This window comes from Protopterus annectens, chromosome 11.part0 (assembly GCF_019279795.1).
Source record: "Protopterus annectens isolate FY-2018-M chromosome 11.part0, PAN1.0, whole genome shotgun sequence".
NCBI classification, from domain to species: Eukaryota; Metazoa; Chordata; order Ceratodontiformes; family Protopteridae; genus Protopterus; species Protopterus annectens.
In genome coordinates this window covers 1,460,934,439-1,460,956,477 of record NC_056745.1, presented here as the reverse complement: position 1 = coordinate 1,460,956,477, position 22,039 = coordinate 1,460,934,439, and the positions used below count along the sequence as shown (strand labels likewise).

At 40.6% G+C, this 22,039-nt stretch overlaps 1 protein-coding gene across 1 annotated transcript in view; it reads left to right on the top strand.

The window, feature by feature from the left end:
- Window positions 1-22,039, top strand: part of CADPS2 (calcium dependent secretion activator 2) — a 5,163,308-nt gene that overhangs the window by 55,002 nt on the left and 5,086,267 nt on the right. The window lies entirely within an intron of this gene.

Genomic DNA, 22,039 nt, shown 5'->3' with positions numbered 1-22,039 from the left:
TCTCACCTTTGAGAATAAAATCGGTTAGCCTTAGAGTGCCCTATTAAGAAAGCTAGCCCTGTAATTGGCTATGAATTTATAAAACCGTGAATCTAAGGAAAGGCAGCATTAACATTTTAAAGTGCTTTCTGTAAATGTGAGTAGTATTAAGAATATAGTAAGAAGAATATGAATTTTGGAATGGTGTAATACATGTGATGTAGATGTGATTATACTAGAAGACATAGAAATATTACAAATGGAGAAACTTTCAGGATGAAAGATAATCGGGAATTCATAGGTTCATAGTTGTTTACTAGGCTAACAAATACATGGGCCTTTTTAAGCCTAGCCATGCATCCCAAATCTCTGGCGAGTTCTGATACCCTTGATAAGTGTAAGCATGGGCCTGGGAGATTAACCAATTTGGGAAATGAGAGATGTTCTGCCATTGCCATCTCTTGTAGAAATATAGTAAAGAAATTTGATGTAACTTTAGCAAAAATGGGAAGATTAACCACCGTAGATTTAAATGGAAAGAACAATTCTACCGAATTATAACACTGGATGCTTCTACTAACAGTAAAGAAAGGGACTTATTTCATCAGATTTCAGACTATGTGGTGATAAATATGAATATTATAATAACAGGAGACTTTAACTGTGATATAAGAGGCAAATATAAAAAGAAAGGAAATGATATAAGAGAAATGTTAGAACTTACAAGATAGGATAAGTTAAAACTTTGGGACAAAAATTTATGGAATTAAAAAAGAGGAATGTATAGAACTGAAATTGATTTTATAGTGTCAGAAGGTTTAGTTACAGGAGAAAGGGAGGTAGTTAAAATAGGATTTTCTGATCGTCTTGCAATATGTATGTATTTATTTATTTGTTTAACTTTTGTTGACTGGGTAAGTCAAACTTGGAATGAGGCGAATTTTCAGCGGAGGCCTGGGGAAAAACACTCCAGACGCATATGGCTAGAGATAAAAGAAAACCGGGAATATATGAAAATAAAAGAATAAAAAGGATACTCGAGACAGTGTGGAATGAAGAAGAAATGAGATTATTAGTACACTTATGGAAAGATCATATTACTATTACTATTACTATGAGAACATTTTACAAAAAGTAGTCTGAGTGGTGGGTGATATTTAAAGAAAAATATAGAAATGACTCTACAGTTCATAGGTAGGTACTAGGCTATTGGCCCTAGGGCCTATATAAGCCTAGCCAAAGGTACCCTGGCTTTCGCCACCCAAGAAAATTATTTTCCTGTGCCACTGTCGAGCAGAGCCACAGAAGTGATTCCCGGCGTGAATTTCCTATCTCCCATCCAATCATCAAGATTTTTCTTGAAGAGTGCTAATGAGGAGCTTTGTTTGATATAGAAAGGTAGTTTGTTCCAGAGTATGGGAAGTCTCTGGGACAGGACTCTATCCCTCCATCAGGTTCTGTTTATTGTGGTGACTAGGTTTAGGTCCCTAGAGCGTGTAGCTCATAGGGATTGGGATTTCTTTAAGTGGAGCATGTCTAAAAGCTCTGGGTTTGACATAGCTTAGTGTTTTAGGCAGAGATCGCCTCTGAGTAGGCGATATGCAACGGAGTAAAGTTGCAGTTTTTTTAGATGGTCTGCATAGGGCATCTCTTTGAGGCCGGTAATCCTATTTGTGAGATATTTCTGTGGCCTTTCCAGTTGTTGTAGATGTCTTGTGAGGTACACACCAAAAGGGGCATTGTACTCTATAATGGGTCTAATGAGTGATGAGTAGAGGGGAACAATGACCTCTTTTTTTTTTTTTTCCTGGATGAGAAACCTTTTGTGATGAGGTGTGCCACATAGAAGAATTTCCTGACTACTGTGGTGTTGTGATTATCAAAGGGGAGACTACTGTCCACCTGTGTCCCAAGGTGTATTATCACACTTTCGGTGTTAAGTAGACTACCACCTATGTGGTAGTTCATGGGTACTGAGTTTTTATCAAAAGGGATGACAATGCACTTTTTGGCATTGAGCTTGAGGCCATGGCTTTGACACCAGGCATCTGTCTCAGCGAGGCCCTTTTGTAGGATGTCCACATCTTTTGGAGTTTTGATTATGGCTCCTAGTTTGCAGTCATCTGCGAACTTCTTTAGCCAAAGACCTTCTGTGTTGGCCTGTACTTCAGAGAAGTAGATACCAAACAGGAGAGGACCCAGGACTGAACCCTGTGTTTCTCCACTTGTCACTGGTCTGAAGTTGGATTTGGAGTCTGCTACTTTCACAGTGTGGGTTCGGTCAGTGAGCCAGTTGGCAACCCATCTTGTGACATAGGGATTTATACCTAGTGTAGTGAGTTTATCTATAATTCCAGAGTGGGGGGATGGTGTTGAAAGCCTTGACGAGATCTAGATAGGTTGTGTGAACCAGGTTGTGTGAACCACCTTACCCTCATCTACGGCTTTGGTGACTGCTTCAAAGAAGTCTATCAGGTTTAGGAGACATGATCTGCCTTTTACAAACCCGAACTGGGTGGGGTCATGAGTTTGGAGATTACCAATGTCATTGTTTATAAAGTTCCATGATGATACGCTCCATAGCCTTGCAGATCAGGCTCATTAGGCTAATGTGGCGGTAGTTTCCAGGGTCTGTGGTGGCTCCCCCTTTGTGGAGTGGGATAACTGTCACTGTGCACCATTCAGTGGGCACATAGCCTGAGGTGAGGCTATGATTGAACATGGTACTTAGGTGGGGTGCCAGTTTGTTCTGTAGTTCATGTAGAGCACAGCCTGGGATGTTGTCAGGTCCCATGGATGCTGTGTTCTTGGCTTTGGATAGTGTGTTTTTTACCTGTGCAGCCGTGATTACAGGAACTTTGCATTCTTCTGGTATAGAGATGGGCCCTTTAGGGGATGACAGGGGGGCAAAGTTAGCACTTAGGTCTGCCAGGATGTTGGCAATATCAGTTGGTTCTGTATATTTAGTGCCATTGTGCTGTAACTCAGAGCAGATCTGAGTGTTGCCATTGAGATTCTTGACATAGCTATAGAATGCTTTGTGGTTGTCTTTAGAGTCAGTGGCGATTTTGTTTTCATAACTAGCTTTGGAGGATTTTATAAGGGATCTCAGCTTCTTACTGAGGCTGACCAGGGAGTTTCTCCAATCATGGGATTTTACTCTTTTTTTGCAACAGTTTTTTTTTTCTGTTGTAGTTTGTTTATGGCAGGGGACCACCAGATTGGCTTCCTTTTTTTGGAAGATAGCATCTTGGTTCTGTTAGGAATTGCACGATCCATGCACTCATGTAAGTGCTTATAAAGTGCATTTGTGTAGGATTCAGCAGTCATACATCTATTGTCCGTCAGCATGGGTGTTGTGAAGTTTACCACTTCTGTCTTAAAAAGCGTGAAGTTGGCTTTGGAGAAATTTTTTACTGTGGTTTCCCTAATGGAGGGTGGGGGAGGGATGTGGATGTCTAGGGTGATTAGCTTGTAGTCGGATCTGACCAACGAGGAATTGACCTCTGGTGTGGAGCACCGGTTGCCCATGTTGGTAATAACCTGGTCTAGGATATTGCTGCCCCTGGTGGGGGTGTGGATAAGTTGATCCATGGCACTGGAATTTATGAATTCCAGAAAACGTTGAGCACAAGAGTTGGTACATGAGTAGTTTTCCCATTTAATGGTAGGGTAGTTGAAATCGCCCATTATTAGGGTGTTAGGTTGTACCCTAATATTTTCCAGTGTATTAAGAAATGAGGAGTGGGAATCCTGGGGCATGGTGGGGGATCTGTAGCAAGCTACAATTTGGATTGCAGTCTTGCCCAGAGTTAGTTGCACTTAGATAATCTCGGATGCATTATGCTGAGCAATTAGCCTGGATGTGTGGATATCCTTAATGAATATGGACATGCCTCCGCCTTTAGTGTTTCAGTCCAGGTTAGGTGGCCGAAAGGTGTGGTATGAATTATAGCCTGATAATGCAGGGGTACTCTCTGGAGCCTTGAACCAGGTCTCTGTCACTGCTCAGATGTCGATGTTCTCCATTTTAAGGAGTGCCTCGAGAGAGTGCATTTTGAGGTTTAGACTTCTAGTACTGAGTAGCAATACCCTCAGACTTTTCTTACCTGTACCTGTTAGCATGGTGAATTTGTCATTTGAACCTTGCCTAAAAAAGGCACTATAGGGGTGGCTAGAGCCTTAGCCAGTACCCGGAATCCCAGGAGCGACAGGTGCAGGCCATATCTAGCAAAGCATCGTGGCTTGTTGATCATGTCATCCCAGGCAGACAGATACTGGATCCCCTTAGAATGATACCAGAAGCTTAGCCAGTTGTTGAAGTCAATCATTTTTTCCTTGTACTGTGGTATCATTCTGGGTGATGGCAGGATGCTACTCAGGGTTAGGGTCATACCTTGCTGGGCTACAAGATCAGACAGCTCCTCCATGTCCCTTTTCATGTAGTCCAAGGAGGTACGTCTCAGGTCATTCACACCAACATGGACAATGACAGAGTCGTACTTGTTGTGGAGTGACCTGAGTGCATGCGTTATGCGGTGGATCCTGGCACCCAACAGGCAGCTGACAGTAATTTTCTCCTTGTTTAGCCTGGTGAGTGGAACATCAGTGTGCCTGACTATAGAGTCACCTATGACTAGAGTGTTGGGTATGGGTATGTTGTTATGCCTTATGGGCTGTGGCTGAGTGGCAGACTGAGTTTGTGGGTATGTGTCATTTGGGTTGTGTTGGGGGGGGTGGAGGTTGCTTGTGTTTCTGCTTTGGAGGTTCCTGTTGCTTGGGCAGGTTTTTACTGAGAGTCTCCGCGAATGTAGGTGTGTGTTTTGTGTTTCTATGTGTGTGTTTTGGTGGTGTAGGTTTTGAGGGACTATGTGCTGAGTGTGGTGTGGTGCAACTGTTTACCTTCTCCTTTTGACTGTCTAGTCCAGTCTTGGGTGAAGAGAGCTTTGCTTCCAGTTTGGCTGTATAAGTGCATCTCTCACAGGTTGTAGTGTTGGGTGATAGGAGGAGAGGGTTGTCTGTGTACATGAGGCAATTACTGCATTGCCCCAAGATGCTCAGATTCATCAGGTAGACAGAAGAAAACACCGGGAGCTGATCGTTAGACATACCTGGATAGGTGCTTATTTGTTAAGTACTAGAAACTGTTTTCCTCTAGACAGTGAGGAAAGTCGAGTGCTGTACAGTGGCAATATGATGTGAGAAAAGTAGAGAGAGAAAAATATAAAAGCATATACAGATGCATTGGAAGATTTAGAACATAATGATAGAATGTTGACAAAGAAAAATAATCGTATGGAAGGAATCGAGAAAAAATAGAAGCGTTATATGAGCAAATATATATTTTTACATGGAAAAAGAGAAGTACCAAGTTACTTAAGCAGATTAGTAAAGGAAGATGGAAGCGCAATTGGAGAAATAAAAAATGTAAAAGGAAAAATAGAAAGAATTCTTGGAACGATATTGAATAGTTTAATACAGTATGTATGAAAAACGTTTAATGAATAAAGAAAGTAGTGAAAAAATTGGGAAGTAAACAAATTAACGGAAAAAGAGAATAAAGAGTTGGAAAATGAGATTTCTTTAAATGTACTAGATAAAGTATCAGGACAAGTAAATATAGATTTGGCAGCAGGCCCAGATGGAATAGGGTATGAAATATTTACAAATTTAAGGGATTAGCAAAAAAAAAAAAAAAAAGTAAATAAATAAATTTGGATTTTGAATGAATGGTTAAACAAAGGTTTTGTATATAAAGAATTATGTAGTGGAATACTTAAATCCATATGGAAGAGAATTAAAAAAAAGAATAGTTTCGAATAATAATGATCATAAGATCTTTATGAAAATGTATACAGGCAGTCTTTGTCCTGGAAGGAGATGGAATCCTTGTTGGTCAACATGGGTGGTCTACACTTTGAGCACTTGACCACCAGCCTCACAAGACATGGAAGCTGAGGTCATTAACATACCAGTGGTGAAGGATGGGTATCTATACACTGATTTTTGCAGGATTTGTTTGAAATTATGCCAAAACTGAATGTGAGAGAAATTTCTGATTCCATTTGGGTAGATCAGCTGTTCATATCATACATGGGATTTCATTGCCATTTTGAATGGAATCCCGTCTCCAAGCAACAATTTCAAATAAACAGTGGATATGAAAAGTTTACACATCCCTGTTAAAATGCCAGGTATTTGTGATAAAAAAATGAGACCACAATAAATCATTTTAAATTTTTCCCACCTTTAATGCGACCTATGACCTGTACAATTCAATTGAAAATCAAGCAAATCTGTTAGGGTTAAAAAAAAAAAAAAGTACAATATGCTAGTTGCATAAGTGTGCACACCCTTAAACTAATACTTTGTTGAAGCACATTTTGATTTATTTATATCATTCAGTCTTCTTGGGTGCACACCTGCCATCAATTTAAAGAGACTCTGAATAACCCCAAATAAAGTTCAGCTGTCCTAGTAGGATTTTCCTGACATTTACTCAGTTGCCTACTACAGCAAAAGCCATGGTTTTTAGAGAGCTTACAAAGCATAAAAGGGATCTCATTTTTGAAAGGTAACATTCAGGAGAAGGATACAAAAAAAATCCCACACCATTGGCTATGGAACACAGTGAGGACAGTCATCAAGTGGAGAAAATATGGGACAATGGTGACATTGCAAAGAACTGGACATCCATCTAAAATTGATGAAAAGACAGGACAAAAAACAGTCAGATATCCTACCAAGAGACACAGCAACACTGAAGGAACTGTATGAATTTCTGGTAAGTACTGGTCATGTACTACATGTGACAATCTTCAGTATTCTCCATATGTCTGGACTATGGGGTAGTGTTGCAAGATGGAAGCCTTAAAACATCCAAGTCCAGCTAACATTTGCAAAACAATACATCGTCTCCCAAAAGCATGCAAGAAAATTTGTTATGGTCTGATGAGACCAAGGTTGAACTTTTTGGCCACAATTCCAAAATGTACATTTGGCGCAAAAGCAACATTTCGCATCACCAAAAGAACACCATCCCCACGGTGAAGCATTGTGGTGGCAGTATCTTGCTTTCAGGTTGCTTTTCTTCAGCTGGAACTGGGGTTTAGTCAAGATGGAGGGAATTATGAACAGTTCCAAATACCAGTCACTTTTGGCCCAAAACCTTCAGGCATCTGATAGAAAGCTAAAGATGCAGAGCAATTTAACCTTTCAACATAACAATGACCCCAGGCATACATCCAAATCAACAAAACAATGGCTTCACCAGAAGAAAATTAAAGTTTTGGAATGGCCCAGTCAGAGCCCAGACCTAAATCCAATAGAAAATCTGTGGGGTGACCCGAAGAGGGCTCTGCACAAGAGATGCCCTCACAATCTGAAAGATTTGGAGTACTTTTGCAAGTAAGAGTGGGTAAATCTTGCCAAGTCAAGATGTGCTGTGCTGATAGACTCCTACCCAAGATGACTGAATGCTGTAATTAAATCAAAAGGTGCTTCAACAAAGTATTAGTTTAAGGGTGTGCACACACAACAAAGTATTAGTTTAAGGGTGTGCACACTTATGCAACCAGTATATTGTACGTTTTTTATTTTTTTTATATGTTTTTCCCTAATAGATTTGTTTGTGTTTCAATTGAATTGTACAGGTTATAGGTACGATTAAAGATGGGAAAAGTTTTGAAATTATTTATTGTGGTCTAATTTTTTTTATATCACAAAAACCTGGCATTTTAAAAGGGGTGTGCAAACTTTTTATATCCACTGTATATAGTCCTCTCATCCTCACATAGCCCATCACTATTGAAATGAAAACAGCACCAGAGCCAATAATGCACTTGCTGTTAAATGCGTCAGTAGTGCTTAAGCTAATCATACTGCTTAAGGGACCTTGCGTCTTTGGTTTGTCATATTATATGATTAATTAGGAAGAACAAGCGGTCCATAAAAATGGCATGGGGCATAGTAGAAACTGTAAAGGAAACGGCTGAATTTAAGAGATTGTATATCTTTTCTGTTGTGTAATAATTCCAGAATTTCTACAGAGAGAATATTTAGCAGAAGCAAGAAATAAGTTGGAGAAAAAAAAAAAAAATAAAATAATTGTATCTGAGAAACTGTTAAAATCTGCAATTAAGCTCTTTCATAGAATAAACAATAATAATTTGTCCTTTATCATGGCTTAATTGCAAAGTGGCCTGCCACTGTTTTATGTCCTCTGTAATGTAATTGATCACTGTGGGGTGTATCTTACACATTTGTAAGCACTCTTTTATCCATGAATTTGGGATACTGTCAAATGCTTTTTTGTAGTCCGTCCATGCCATACTTAGATTCTTCCCGTTTTTACAGTTCTCCATTATGACTGTATTTAGCAAAAGATGATCCTTTGTTTCCTATGACTTTCTTTTATTACTCTTTTGTTCTATTGTCATGATTGAATTTTCTTCTAAATGACTATAAACTCTGTTGGAATCAATTCCAGTGTATAGTTTATGCACTGTAGGAAGACCAACTGTTGATCTACAATTTTTAGGAAAACTTGCAGGCTCACTCTTAAGTAGGAGCATTGTTTTTCCTGTTTACCAGTTTGGTGTCTGTTCTGGGTGCACATATAAGTAGTTCTTACTCATTGCTGAATCCTCATGGAAAGATGTTAATACTTTTATCCAGAGGTTAGGTAGTGCATCTGGACCTGGGGTTTTCCAAATGGAGGCTTTTCTTGACTTTGTTTCACTCTCTCTGGCTGTTACTTCATCCCATTTCATGTCCGGTACCTTTTCAGCTTCTTTTCCTTCTGTATCCATTTAGCATCTTCACAGATATTTCTCCAAAACTTATCTATTTCTTCTTTTTGGGGTGGTCTTTCAATTCTTTTTAACTTGTTTACCAATTCAGTATAGAGCTTTTTAGGGTCATCAATAAATTGCTTATTTTGTACTTTTCCTTTATATTTACCTATGCATCTTCTAAGTTTTCTGCCTGTACTGATATTTTTAGTTTATTGGCAATAGTGCAAGATAGATACTGATCCGTTATAGTATTGCACATTTCTTTTATCATGTCTGTCTTTGAGTATTTTTGATATTTTCCCTCTTGTATACTGTTAATAGTGACACTTCTTATCTTAATTGTTTTATAGTTTTTTTCTATTAAATACTTCCATGATGGTATTCAATTTCTCCCCTTCCTTTCCCTCACTGCAATGTGTCCTTGTGGTAGAACTTTATCAGTTATTAGTTTAGCTGCACAGCAATATATCCTGTTTACTTCAGTTATATCGCATGGATCTCTATGGACAGTCCTAATTACTGTGTTCGTTTTATCAGACTTTGGGGTTTTATTGACCTTCTGCAGTCTATTTCTTTCATTGATCTTAATTTATCTTTCTCTATTAAATCAAGGAACTCATTATTTTTTTCCTAAACTAAGGGCATATTTTTTGCTCTCCATTTCCTGTGGGCATTCTATAGCATCTTCCTGTGGCACATTCTCTTCAGTTTCATCCTGAGGCATCCATTCCTCTGTCATATGGGAACTCACTGGCCTATCACGCCTCAACATTGACTGCATCAGAGTTGCCACCATTTCCTGTTCCTTCCCTTGCTGTCCAGCTTCAAGTGAATGTTTATACTGGTTTCCTGTGGAAGGTTCCAAAATATCTTCATATAGCAACTGCCCAGTTGCTTCCTGTTGCACTGGTTTCTCCTTAATTTTGGAAGATTATTGCTCTCTCCCACTGTGGTACTTTGAGTTAGATTTTCTACACCGAATCCTTAACTTCACAGGTATTCCATAACCTCAAGTTTCTGTTTCTTAAACTTCTCCATTACTCATCCTGTTTTCTTCTTTTTCTCTGTCTACTTATTTTTTTGTATTGTAAAGCTTTCCATGTCCGGATTTCATATGGCCAGTGTAGCTTCAAAGATATTTATAGAGATATGCACCCAAACATGGTAAATTTTACAATGAAAAGACTAAGAAAAGAAATGTGGAATGTATTTTGAAAGAAAATAGTTGGTGTGACAGAAAAGCAACAAACAGAAATGGAAGTAATAGGTCAACTGAGTGAAGAATTTAGTGTGGAAACTCTTAAGGCCAGTATAACATGGTGAGTCAATAAATCTTCAGGAAGTGGGGAACAGTCAAAATATGACTCTCTTGTACTGGGGATATGTTGTAGGGTACAATTCTGGAATCTTCTGCAGGAAGCTTGCATGAAAGTCCAGTTAAAATTGCATAGCAGGGGAAAGAACAGGAAGCAGAGAGCAAATAGATGCTCTTAGTCTCACAAAAGAATGATCTTTTAGAAGACCTGCTTGACTCTCATAGGTTCATAGGTTCATACTAGGCTATCTTATAAGCCTAGCCAGAGTGTGTGTGGCTTTCACCACCCCTTAGGAGTTAACAGAAATAAGCAGATGTATTAAGAAAGAGAGATAAAGAAAAAAGTGGATAAAATCCAGAATGTCAAAGAGTGATAAAATAGACAAATGCAGTAACTGGAAATATTAAAGAAAAGATTCATGCAGTGTAATGGAAACCCATAGTTTAGATGCTCAGTGCAGTATTCTAATGATGAAGTATTACTACAGAAATACAGAGTAACAAAGGAGAAGATGGGAGCAAGTGGAGCGCCACCGTGGAAGTAACGAATAGTGAGAATTACAACGTAACTAATGCAAGAAGTAACACTATTACAAGAATACAGAAAAGGGAGAAGAACATCAAAAATTCATAAGGATAAATGTGGTAAAAGCAACACAGAACCACAAAACAGTTCAGGATTTATAATGCACCATCTCAAATAATTAACTAAATATATAAACACAATTAGAAAAAGCTAGAAGATGTACAGACAAGTAAAAAGTACAAAAGGAACAGTTGATTGAAGACCCAAAAAACAAAGTAATAGTAACACAACCTAAAAATAAGGAATCTGTACATTCTGAAGAGCAATTTATGAAAACCTTGTAGAATAAACATGTTGGATGGATAAAATGGTGAAAAAAAGAAGTTAAAAAGCTGTTACAGAGGATATGGACTGGGATAGAAACTGAGACATTTTTATGAAAGGTCCTAACTGGAAAAACATGGGTCGGGTCCAGGTTGCAGTGCCTAACTTCTAAAGATATTAAAACTTTTGCATAAAGATTTAGCTCCAAGTAAAGATTATATGCACATCACAAAAATTCACCAACCTGATTAAGAGGAAGAAACATACTTCTCCTTAAAAGCAAACCATGTAGACATCCTAATAACTTCAGTGCAATAAGTTGCATTCTGACAATGTATACATTTTATACCAGAAGTGAGGGAAATGGAGTGTGTAGTCATTAAGAAATAAATATAAATCATTCCAACAGAACAAAAAAATGTGACAAATGAAAACAATGTGGAACAAAGGATCATTTAATTTTAAAAAAGTTATAATGAGTTATATCCATTTTTACAGGTCCAAGTATGACATGGGCAGGTTACAAAAAGCATTTGATAGCATCTCTTATTCATGATTATGAAATACTTACAGATGTTTTTAAAAGACATCCTTCATTGATCAGTTACATAGCAATAAATATGAAATGGCTGCAAACCAATTTACAACTGAGACATGATAAAGAACAGTTACCCAGAGATAAAAATTCTAAAGGGGATAGTCCTTGGTGATTTTATGTCTTCATTGCCATCCATTTTGTCATGTCCTTAACCCATTAAGTTGTTTTACTTGATAGACTAGACTATGGTTACAGCTTACCATGTTCATCGTGTTTCACTGTTGCAGTCATAAGTGTAGGGTTCTCCCCTGCCGGCAGGCAGCCCTCGGTCGGCCAGAATCCCAAAGTCTGGGTCCGGCGTCGGCTGTTCAACCATGCTCCCTGATGTCAGAGTGCCTGGAGTACAAAGCTGACAGCCGACGCCATCTTCTCCAGTCTTTCTTGCCGTGCGGTGATAGCAGTTCGCAAGTGCCGGTCGGCTGACTCCTGACAATTTTTTCCTGATAAACTTCAGTCTGAAGACTTTATTCTCCACTCAAAGCTAAGTACCCCATTGGGGAAACTTTTTTCTTGCTCCACTCCGATGTCAGAAAAAGTTAATAATTGTATTTCATGTGGGAAGCAAATACCTCATAAGGATTTTCATTCTTACTGTATTCCTTGCTTAGGCCCTGACCACAACGTAGCTAGTTGTCGGTTTTGTGCTAGATTCAATCAACGTACAATTAAACGCAGGTACGATTTTGCTTTTCATTACTTCAGTAGGAGCTTTAACTACAAAATGTCATTGGATATGGTTCCTGCTACCGGAGTTCACAAACGTCGCAAGGATAAAGACAGGCCTCCGAGGTCCAAATCTGATGATAGTGCACAAGCGGAGCCAGCTTCAGGTTTGGCCATAGTCAGTGAGGTGCTTTTGCAGCCCCTGTCGTTGGCCATTTCAGAACCGATGGCCAAAACAGACTCTCATGAGGAGCCAACCAGGCCTTTAAATATTTCAATGGCAGGACCTTCGGACAATGCTCCTTCGGATGGGTCCAGAGCCGCTGTGCAGGTACCGGCTTCTGAAGGAGGTTTTCAGGCCTACTCAGCTTCTTATAAAGGCAAAGCCAAAGACAAAGGCAAAGACTCCTTCAAAACCAAAGACTGCAACACAGGCCTCTTCTGAACCGGCTCCCAAGTCACAGAAACGGTTACTCAAGATGGCGGAGGATTTACTTACTATGATTAGGGGTTCACAGCCCCCTTCAGATAAAAGGCCAAGGCAAGATGTTTATTATGATTCCTCTGATCAGGCTTCTGTTTCTTCAGTTTCTTCTTCTGACCAGGAATATTCTTTCCCGCCTTATGAGGATTCTGATGCTGAGGAATCCATTCCTTCAGCTTCTCCCCCTGAGGATTTCTCTTTTGGGGAAACTTTGCATGAAATGAGGGAACATTTCCACTGGGAAGGACAAGAGTATTCGGAATCTAAGAAAAGACTAAGGGATTTTCTTCTTCTTCCCCAACATAGACCCCTGGCTATTCCTCCTGTTTTGGATATTGTGGATGATGCTTTTTCGGAGGCTAACTTAACCCCTGATTCTTTTCCTCCTGCTCCTGTTAAGCCTGATAGATATTATAGAGTTCCTGATTCCCACCAGTTTTTATGCAAGAACCCTACTGCTGACACTGAAACCATTTCTCAGGGTCCTAAGGGAGTTAAGGCCGCTTCTGACAAAAACCCCATTCCCACTGAAAAGGATTCTAGATCTTTAGAAAGATGGGGCAAAAAAAGTGTACACTTCTGCTACTTTGTCCATTAGGGCTTTAAACTGTCAGTTTCATATGCTGAAATACCAGCAATTTCTCTTGTCTGCTTTAAAACAAAAGATTACTTCCATTTCTGCCTGTGCAGATGATAAGGAATTACATGACTTATTGCATGCCACTGAACAAGTTGGAAAGCATGGTTTACACTGTGGATTTGATGCCTTGGAGGCTTCTTGTAGGGCTGCTGCCTCTGGTACAGTCATTAGAAGGCATGCATGGCTAAAGGAACAAAATTTGCCAGAACAAGTAAAAGCTAAATTATTGGATGCTCCTGTTCAGCATAATGTTTTGTTTGGATCAAAAGCTGAAGAGGTGATTGAAAAGATGGAGGATAAGGAGAAATCCATGCAAACAGTTAAAGATTTCTTACAAGTACAGCCACCAAGATTTAGCAGGAATTGGCCTTCTAAAAATTGGTCCTTTCCCACTTCAGACAGGCCTCAGAGGGGTAGATATAGACGCTCCAGAGGAAGGCCTCAAACACAAGCCTCTTATAGACCAAGACAGTGGACTGCTTCCACCCCTAGGGGAGGAGAGGATAGGTCACAAACTCATAGGAAACAAACTCAATGACTCCCTCTGTTGGGCTGCAGGAACTTCTTGCTTGGAAGCCCCCCTTGGAGGAAAACTCTCTCTTTTTTATCAAAATGACTCGTATAACCCAAGACAAGTGGGTACTGGATGTGGTTTTAAGAGGTTACAAATTCCATTTTCATACCCTGCCAAGACCAAGCGGATGGCCAGACCTTCCAAAACATCAATGGACAGAGGCCTTAAACCAGGTGGAAGCACTTTTGGCTATGAAAGCCATAGAACTGGTTCCACTTGCAGAGATGGGACAAGGTTTTTACTCAAGGCTCTTTCTAGTTCCCAGGAAGCAAAACTCATGGACACCCATTCTGGATCTGTCCAGTCTTAAACACCTTTCTAGAAATTCCAAAATTCAAGATGCTTACTCTTCAGCAGCTACTTCCAATGCTATCCAAAGATGCGTGGATGGTAACTTTGGATTTAAAGGAGGCATATTTACACATTCCCATCAGGCAGGAATGCAGAAAATAGCTCAGGTTCAAGGCCGGATCGAGCCACTTTCAATTCTCTGCACTGCCCTTTGGATTGTCTACTGCGCCCAGGGTCTTCACCAAATGCCTGGCTCCAGTAGTAGCTTACTGCAGACTCAAGGGGATTCAAATTTACCCTTATCTGGACGACTGTCTAATTCAGGCAGACAGCAAGGATGTCTTACTCCAGCATCTAGAGTTTGTACAAAACCTCCTCAAGTTCTTGGGATTTTCTGTAAACATAAAAAAGTCAAATTTGACACCCTCACAGCAGATAACTTTTCTGGGTGCACTTCTAAACACCACAACCCAGATGGCATTTCTGACATCCGAGAAACAATTACAGCTGGCTTCAACTTTCAAAACCTTGGCAACTTTAACTCAACTATCTGCAAGGAAATTCCCGCAGGCTCTGGGTTGCATGGCTTCCTGCATCCTTCTCGTACCATATGCAAGACTACACATGAGGAAAATACAGTGGTACCTAAAAAGTGTATGGTCTCAGCATTGCCACAGTTTAGACATACTGATCTCCGTCCTGCCTTGCCTTCAAAAGGAATTTCTTTGGTGGTCCAAGGCGTGTACTCTAAACAAAGGGAAACCCTTCTGTCTGCCTCCTGCTACTCAGACTCTAACCACGGACACGTCGGATTATGCTTGGGGAGCCCATTTTCGGGGCAACTGTCTGCAGGGCCTTTGGACAAAGGAACACAAGCACATGCATCTCAATTTTAAAGGAAATGTTAGCCATTCAGAAAGCCCTAATGGCTTTCAGGAATCTTCTACAACCAGGACAACTACTAATACGGACAGACAACACCACAGTTATGTGGTACATAAACAAGCAGGGGGGATCTCATTCCTACCCCCTTTGCAGACTAGCCATGGATCTATGAAACACAGCTCTAGCTTACAATCTGGACCTTCAAGCTCAGTTTCTACCAGGGAAGCAAAACATCCTGGCAAACAGTCTGAGCAGAAACCTTTCGGATCCACACAAGTGGATGCTAGACATCAAAATATTCAGGATGATAACAGCAGTCTGGGGATGTCCCCATATAGACCTCTTTGCATCCCATCTCAATCATCAACTACAGAATTTTTGCACCAGGACTTTCCACAAAGAAGCTTGGAAAGTGGATGCCCTATCATTCAGTTGGAGGAACCTCTCGGGATATGCCTTTCCGCCTCTTCCTCTTCTTCCACGGGTATTATTGAAGATAAAACAGGACAAGCTCAAGATGATAATCTTGCTGGCCCCAAATTGGCCTCAGCAGTTTTGGTACCCAACTCTAAAAAACCTATCTCTGGAGCCCCCTTGGATTTTACCTCAGTCTCTGAACCTTCTGTCTCAACATCAGGTTCGGGTTCTACACTCTCATGTCAGCACTCTCAGCCTGGCGGCCTGGTTAATCCAGGGCCTTTGATTTCTTCTTTCCTACCCAAGAAGGTTATGGATGTCATTTTAAAAGCCAGACATCCTAGCACTAGAAAATCTTATGCAGGAAAATGGAAAAGATTTTGTTCCTGGATGCAGGCTCAGGATTCTGATCCTCTTCTTCCGAACATTTCTTCTATTTTACTTTACTTGACAGATCTCTTGCATAAGGGTCTCTCTTTTTCTTCTATTAAGATACATGCCTCTGCTATTTCGGCTAATTATAATACAGACCCTCCAATCTTTTCCCACCAGCTCATGAGACAGTTTCTCAGAGGAGCTAAGAATTTAAGACCTCCTAGATCTCCCATTCCTGCTTGGGATCTCAACTATGTTTTGGAAAAACTAACCTTGCCTCCTTTTGAGCCGGCTGCCTCTTCTGACATCAAGTTTTTATCTTGGAAGACAGCTATCCTGTTAGCCCAAACCTCTGCCAGGAGAGTTTCAGAGTTACAAGCTCTTATGGCTGTGGAACCATATATTATTTTTCATCAAGACAGGGTGTCTTTGAGGACTAATCCTACCTTCATGCCTAAGGTGGTTTCTAAAGTGGCTTTAAATCAAACTATCCACTTGCCAACTTTTTCCCCACTCCTCAAAATAAAGGGGAAAGGATCTTGCATTCCTTGGATGTACACAGACAATTAAGTTTTTACCTGGACAGAACCAAGGACATCAGAAAATCAGAACAATTGTTTGTTTCTTATGCTTCAAGTTCCCAAGGTAAAGCCATTTCAAAACAGACCATTTCTAAATGGATTGCTCATGGAATCAGATTTTGTTATTCACACCATGGAAAGCAAATCCCAGGGAGTATACGGACTCATTCCACCAGAGCCGCTGCCACTTCTGCGGCCTTCCTCAGGGGAGTTCCTACCAAAGACATTTTGGAAGCTGCAACTTGGAGTTCAGTGCATACTTTTTCTAAGCACTACAATCTACCTCTCTACTCTAAGTCTAGAGCAGGCTTTGCCTCTGCAGTCTTGCAGGACCTTTTAGCCATCCCTTCTTCTTTATGACCACCTCCCTTTCTTTTGGGATTCTACCCTACAGTCATGACTGCAACAGTGAAACATGATGAACATAGTACAGTTGTGTACACCTACCATAAATGTAGATGTTCGAGTGTTTTCACTGTTGCAGTCTGGGTTTCCCTCCCTCCTGTCTTACCCCTCTTATTTTTACTTTTTTATGGTTCTTTTTCTTTTCACCATTCTTCTGAGGTGTATTTGCAAAGGGTATGGGACCTTTATCATTTTGGGACTCCTGACATCTGGGGCAAGAAAAACTGGAGAAGATGGCGTCGGCTGTCAGCTTTGTACTCCTGGCGCTCTGACGTCAGGGAGCATGGTTGAACAGCCGACGCCGGACCCAGACTTTGGGATTCTGGCCCCACCGAGGGCTGCCTGCCGGCAGGGGAGAACCCTACAGTCATGACTGCAACAGTGAAGACACTCGAACATCTACATTTATGGTAGGTGTACACAACTGTACTTTCCAGAAATTAACTTTGTTCAAACCTATCTCATCAGGAAAGCACCAGGAAACACAACTAGAAACAATTAAAACTTTCTCAGATGATATGACATTTAGTTTTGATAAATGTGTAAAAGCAACACTTGCACTAGGAAGGCAGCAACACTAAGAAAATATCCACCTGGAACAGGAATGTGATGTAAAGGAAACTGAGCAAAAGTGTGTGTGTGTGTGTGTGTGTGTGTGTGTGTGTGTGTGTGTGTGTGTGTGTGTGTGTGTGTGTGTGTGTGTGTGTGTGTGTGTGTGTGTGTGTGTGCGTGTGTGTATAACTGTTTGGGATTAAATAAAGGGTCAGCAATAAAACATGAACCGATGAGACACAAATTACAAAGGGTTGCTTCAGAAGACTAAAACTAATAATATTGAAAAGTTCGTTGACATATATTGACAAAGTTCAAGCAATAACTCAGTTTGCTTTTCCAGTTCTGCGATTCACTGGCCTTATAAACCATTTTATTAAAGAAAACAAGAAAAATGTTTTATGCAGTGTATGGCAAGATTACACATCCATTGGTAAGAAGGGGGTATGCATCTCCTCAAAACAGACTACATGTGTAGGTCTGCAGTCATGGGATTGTGTACATGTTTGTTGGCATCGTCAGATCCAACTGTAGTGAAAGGTCTAGACAGCAAATTCAGTATGACATCTTTGCTCAGATTATTTTGGAAAGAAACAGGAATAGAAATCCTACTTGAAGTAGATGAAAGTAAGGTTGTAGCACCAGAAAGTGACATTAAAATCTAAAGACCCAAACTAGAAGAAACGGAAAGTAAAAAATGGAAAACTCTCTTACTACAGAAGCAACTATAGAGAACTTGTGGAACTACCTGATGTGTTGCTAAAGATTTAACACATGAATAGGTAAGGAGACGTGTATTTAAACCAAAGAATGAAAGACCTGATGTTAACTACATACACATTAGTTTGCTTTATAAAGTCTATAGAAAAAATGAGAGGTACAGACACATGCAGGTACTGTGACAGACTTGCATCTAGGGTTTGTATGCTGAAAGTTCTGGAAATGTTTCAAGACTGTTGCACTGGGGGTAGATCAAACACTACAATATAAAAGTATCTGAGAAACATTGAAAACAAGAACCACTAAGAATTACTGAAAATAAACAAAATCTAAACACGGGCTCATCCAGTACCAACACTTAGAAGCAAGAAAAACATTGAAATTGAATCTCAATGTATAATCATCTTATGCAACTGTTGAAAGCATTCATGTATATAATGCATATATGTTGTAGTATTGTATTAACAATTGGAAAATAATAAAGATTTAGTATTGGAAAAAAAAAGAAGCAAGAAAAACAAGATGTACTAATTAAGGGAAAATGGATAAAAGTGTCAGTCAGTGGTACAGCTACACACAGCTATTATATTGTCCTGTGTATTGTGTTACACAGTCATAAAATGTCAGGATATGCAAGCAGGAATTAGTCCAGTGTTTGACAAAGGCACTAAGTCCGTTCCAGTTGTACTAGTAGGATTACCAGGGCCAATAATAATACTACTAAAGATTGTTCAAACATAGTTAAATATGCTACCAATACCTGTAACTAACGGATGGGGTAGTTCTATGTACACTGAGGCTGATGGGAACAGCAATCTTGACAAACGTAAAACTGAAACAATGTTAATTTCTTGAATTCTAATCATACATTGACATAGGAATGGGGCCCATTCCTGACATGGTATTAGAAAGTCAAAACATTTGGGCAGATTACAAAATAATGCTATTTAAATTATCAAAGCCATAGTGCATAGAAACCGACAGCTAGATCATACAGGCATTTTGATAAGTCTAAATTCCTGCTTCACCAAACAGAATTTAACACATTCCTTGTACTTTACAATAGTTAATGAAGCTCTACTTTATCTTAAGTCACTTTTCTGGGGAGATTGCTGCCTTCTGCTCTTTCATCTAATCTGCTGGGCCTGAACATGATGGAGTGCTTTCAGTGGTTTTGAGCAAGTTGTCTGTGATGGTTTTCCAGGGCAAGGAGTGCTTGTAGGAAGTGGAATAGCAATATCTTATGTTATCCAGATTGTGTTTAGATAAGTTGGAAGCTTTATAAAACTGACATTGCCTAAAAAACGCACTTTAGAATAGGACCAAGATTTAGCAAACGGTACAAAAGCCTTGGGGGGAGAGGTGCAGGCCATCCTTCGCAAATCTGTAAGGATGGTCTACCATCTTCTCTCAGGCTGGTAAAATGGATCCCTACCCACCCCCCCATTAGAAGGGCATCAGAAGCTAATCCAATTGTCTTTCACTCTCTCTACATAACCCTGCAAGTCCTTTGTTGTTAAATTATTCCCGGCTCCACTAAGTCTCCTGTTCAGTTTTTCACTTGAAACTAGTCTAACTCTCAACTTAAGCACTCAGAAAGTATCCTACAGTCCAGCACTTGCTCAGACCTAATAGCAAGCACTAATATACCCCGACACTTGACTGCCCAGCAGGGCAAGGCTCTTTATCCATCCCTCACCAACCAAGTGACTAAGCAGCTCACCCTACTATTCAGGCATGACCAAAGGGCAACTTCAGGTGTACTCTCCAGTCCAGCTGGGGAACCTGGGTATCCTGAGGCAATGTTACAACTGCCTCATGTACACAGACAACCCTCTCCTCCTACCACAAAACATTAACATATACGAGAGATGCAATTATATAGCTAAATTTGGAGGCTAAGCTTTCTCCACCCAAGACTGGAACAGGTAGTCATGAGGAGAAGGTTAACACTTGCACCACACCTCCAGCCGCACATAGACATACTAAACCAGCACTGGCAAAAAATACACATAAATACACAAAATCATACTCGGAGGCTCTAAATAAAAACCTGCAAAAACATCAAAGACCTCCAAAGCAGACACCCAAAACACATGCACCTCCCATCACAAACCAGACAACACATAAAACGCAAAATCAATGTGCCGCATAATCACAGCCCTTAAGGTGAAATAACATACCTAACACACTAGTAATACATGACTCAATAGTCAGGCACACTGACATCCCACTCACTAGGCTGGACAAGGAGAAGGTTACTGATAGCTGCCTGTCGGGAACCAGAATCCGCCACATAACACAAGCACTCAGGTCACTCCAGAACAAGTATGACCCTGACCCTGAGTAGCATCCTGCCCTCACTAAGAATGATACCTCAGTATAAAGAAAAAATTATCAATTTCAACAACTGGCTAAGCTTCTGGTGTCATTCAAAGGGGATCCAGCGTCTGTCAGCTTGGGATGACATGCTCGACAAGCGACGTTGCTTCGCAAGAGATGGCTTGCACCTGTCATCCCTTGGCTTGCGAATACTGGCGAAGGCTCTTGCTGCCCCCATAGTGCCTTTTTTAGGCAAGGCTCAAAATTCAAACCCACCACTGTAAACAGCACAAGTAAAAAAAAATGAGGGTTATGCCACTCAATGCCAGGAGTTTAAATCTCAAAATGCATGCGCTCGAAGCACTCCTAAGTATGGAGAACGTCAACATCTGTGCAGTAACTGAAACCTGGCTCAAGGCTCCAGAGAGCACTCCAACACTACTGGGCTACAACTCATACCACACATTTTGGCCACAGAACACAGACTAAAACATAAAAGGAGGGGGTGCATCCATATTCATCAAGGATACCCACTCCTCCAGGTTAGTGCCGCAGATCATCCATGTGCAACTAACATCGGGCAAATCTGCAATGCAAATTGTGGCCTGATACAGATCACCCTCCATGACCCAGGACCACCACTCCGCCTTTCAGGAGACACTGGAAAACATGAAGGTCCTACCGAACACCCTGATATTGGGCTATTTCAATTACCCTACCATTAACTGGGAAAACTATTTGAGTACAAACTCCAAGGCTCAGTGCTTCCTCGAATTTATCAACTCAAATGCCCTGGATCAGCTGGTAAACTCCCCTACCAGAGGCCACAACATATTGGACCTGGTCATCACCAACATGGGCGACAGGTGTTCCGTACTGGAGGTCAACCCGTCACTGGTTAAATCAGAGCATAAACTAATCACCCTGGATGTCCACACCCCACCACCACCCCCAACCAAGGAAACCACAGTGAAAAGCTTTTCTAAAGCAAACTTCAGCTTACTTAAGGCAGAGGTGGCAAGTTTCACAGCCCTCATGCTAAAGGATAACACTGCCCAAGATGCAGAATCCTTTGCAATTGCACTCCATGAGCACCTACAAGGATGCATGGATTGTGCCATCCCTAGCAAAACCAAGACTCACTCCCCTAAGAGAAGGAAACTAGTCTGGTGGACCCTTGCCATAAACAGGCTATACAATAGGAGGAGGAAACTAGTTCAGAAAAATAGCAAACCCCAAGAAGGGAAGACATCCCTGATCAGTATCAGTAAGAAACTAAGGTCCCTCATGAAATCATCCAAGGCTAACTTTGAAAGAAAAATAGCCAAGGATTCAAAAGATAACCACAAAGCCTTCTTTAGCTTGGTCAAGAATCTAAGTGGCAACTCTCAGATATGCTCTGAGCTAGTGCAAAATAGCACAAAATATAGCAAAATGAACCTACTGATATTGCCAACATCCTGGCAAATAAGATTCAGTGCAAATGTCACCTCCCTCTCACCTTCAAAAGGGCCCACAACATTACCAGAAAAGTGTAGTGTCTCAGAAATCACAGAAGCACAGGGGAAAACAGCCCTTTCAAAAGCCAAAAAC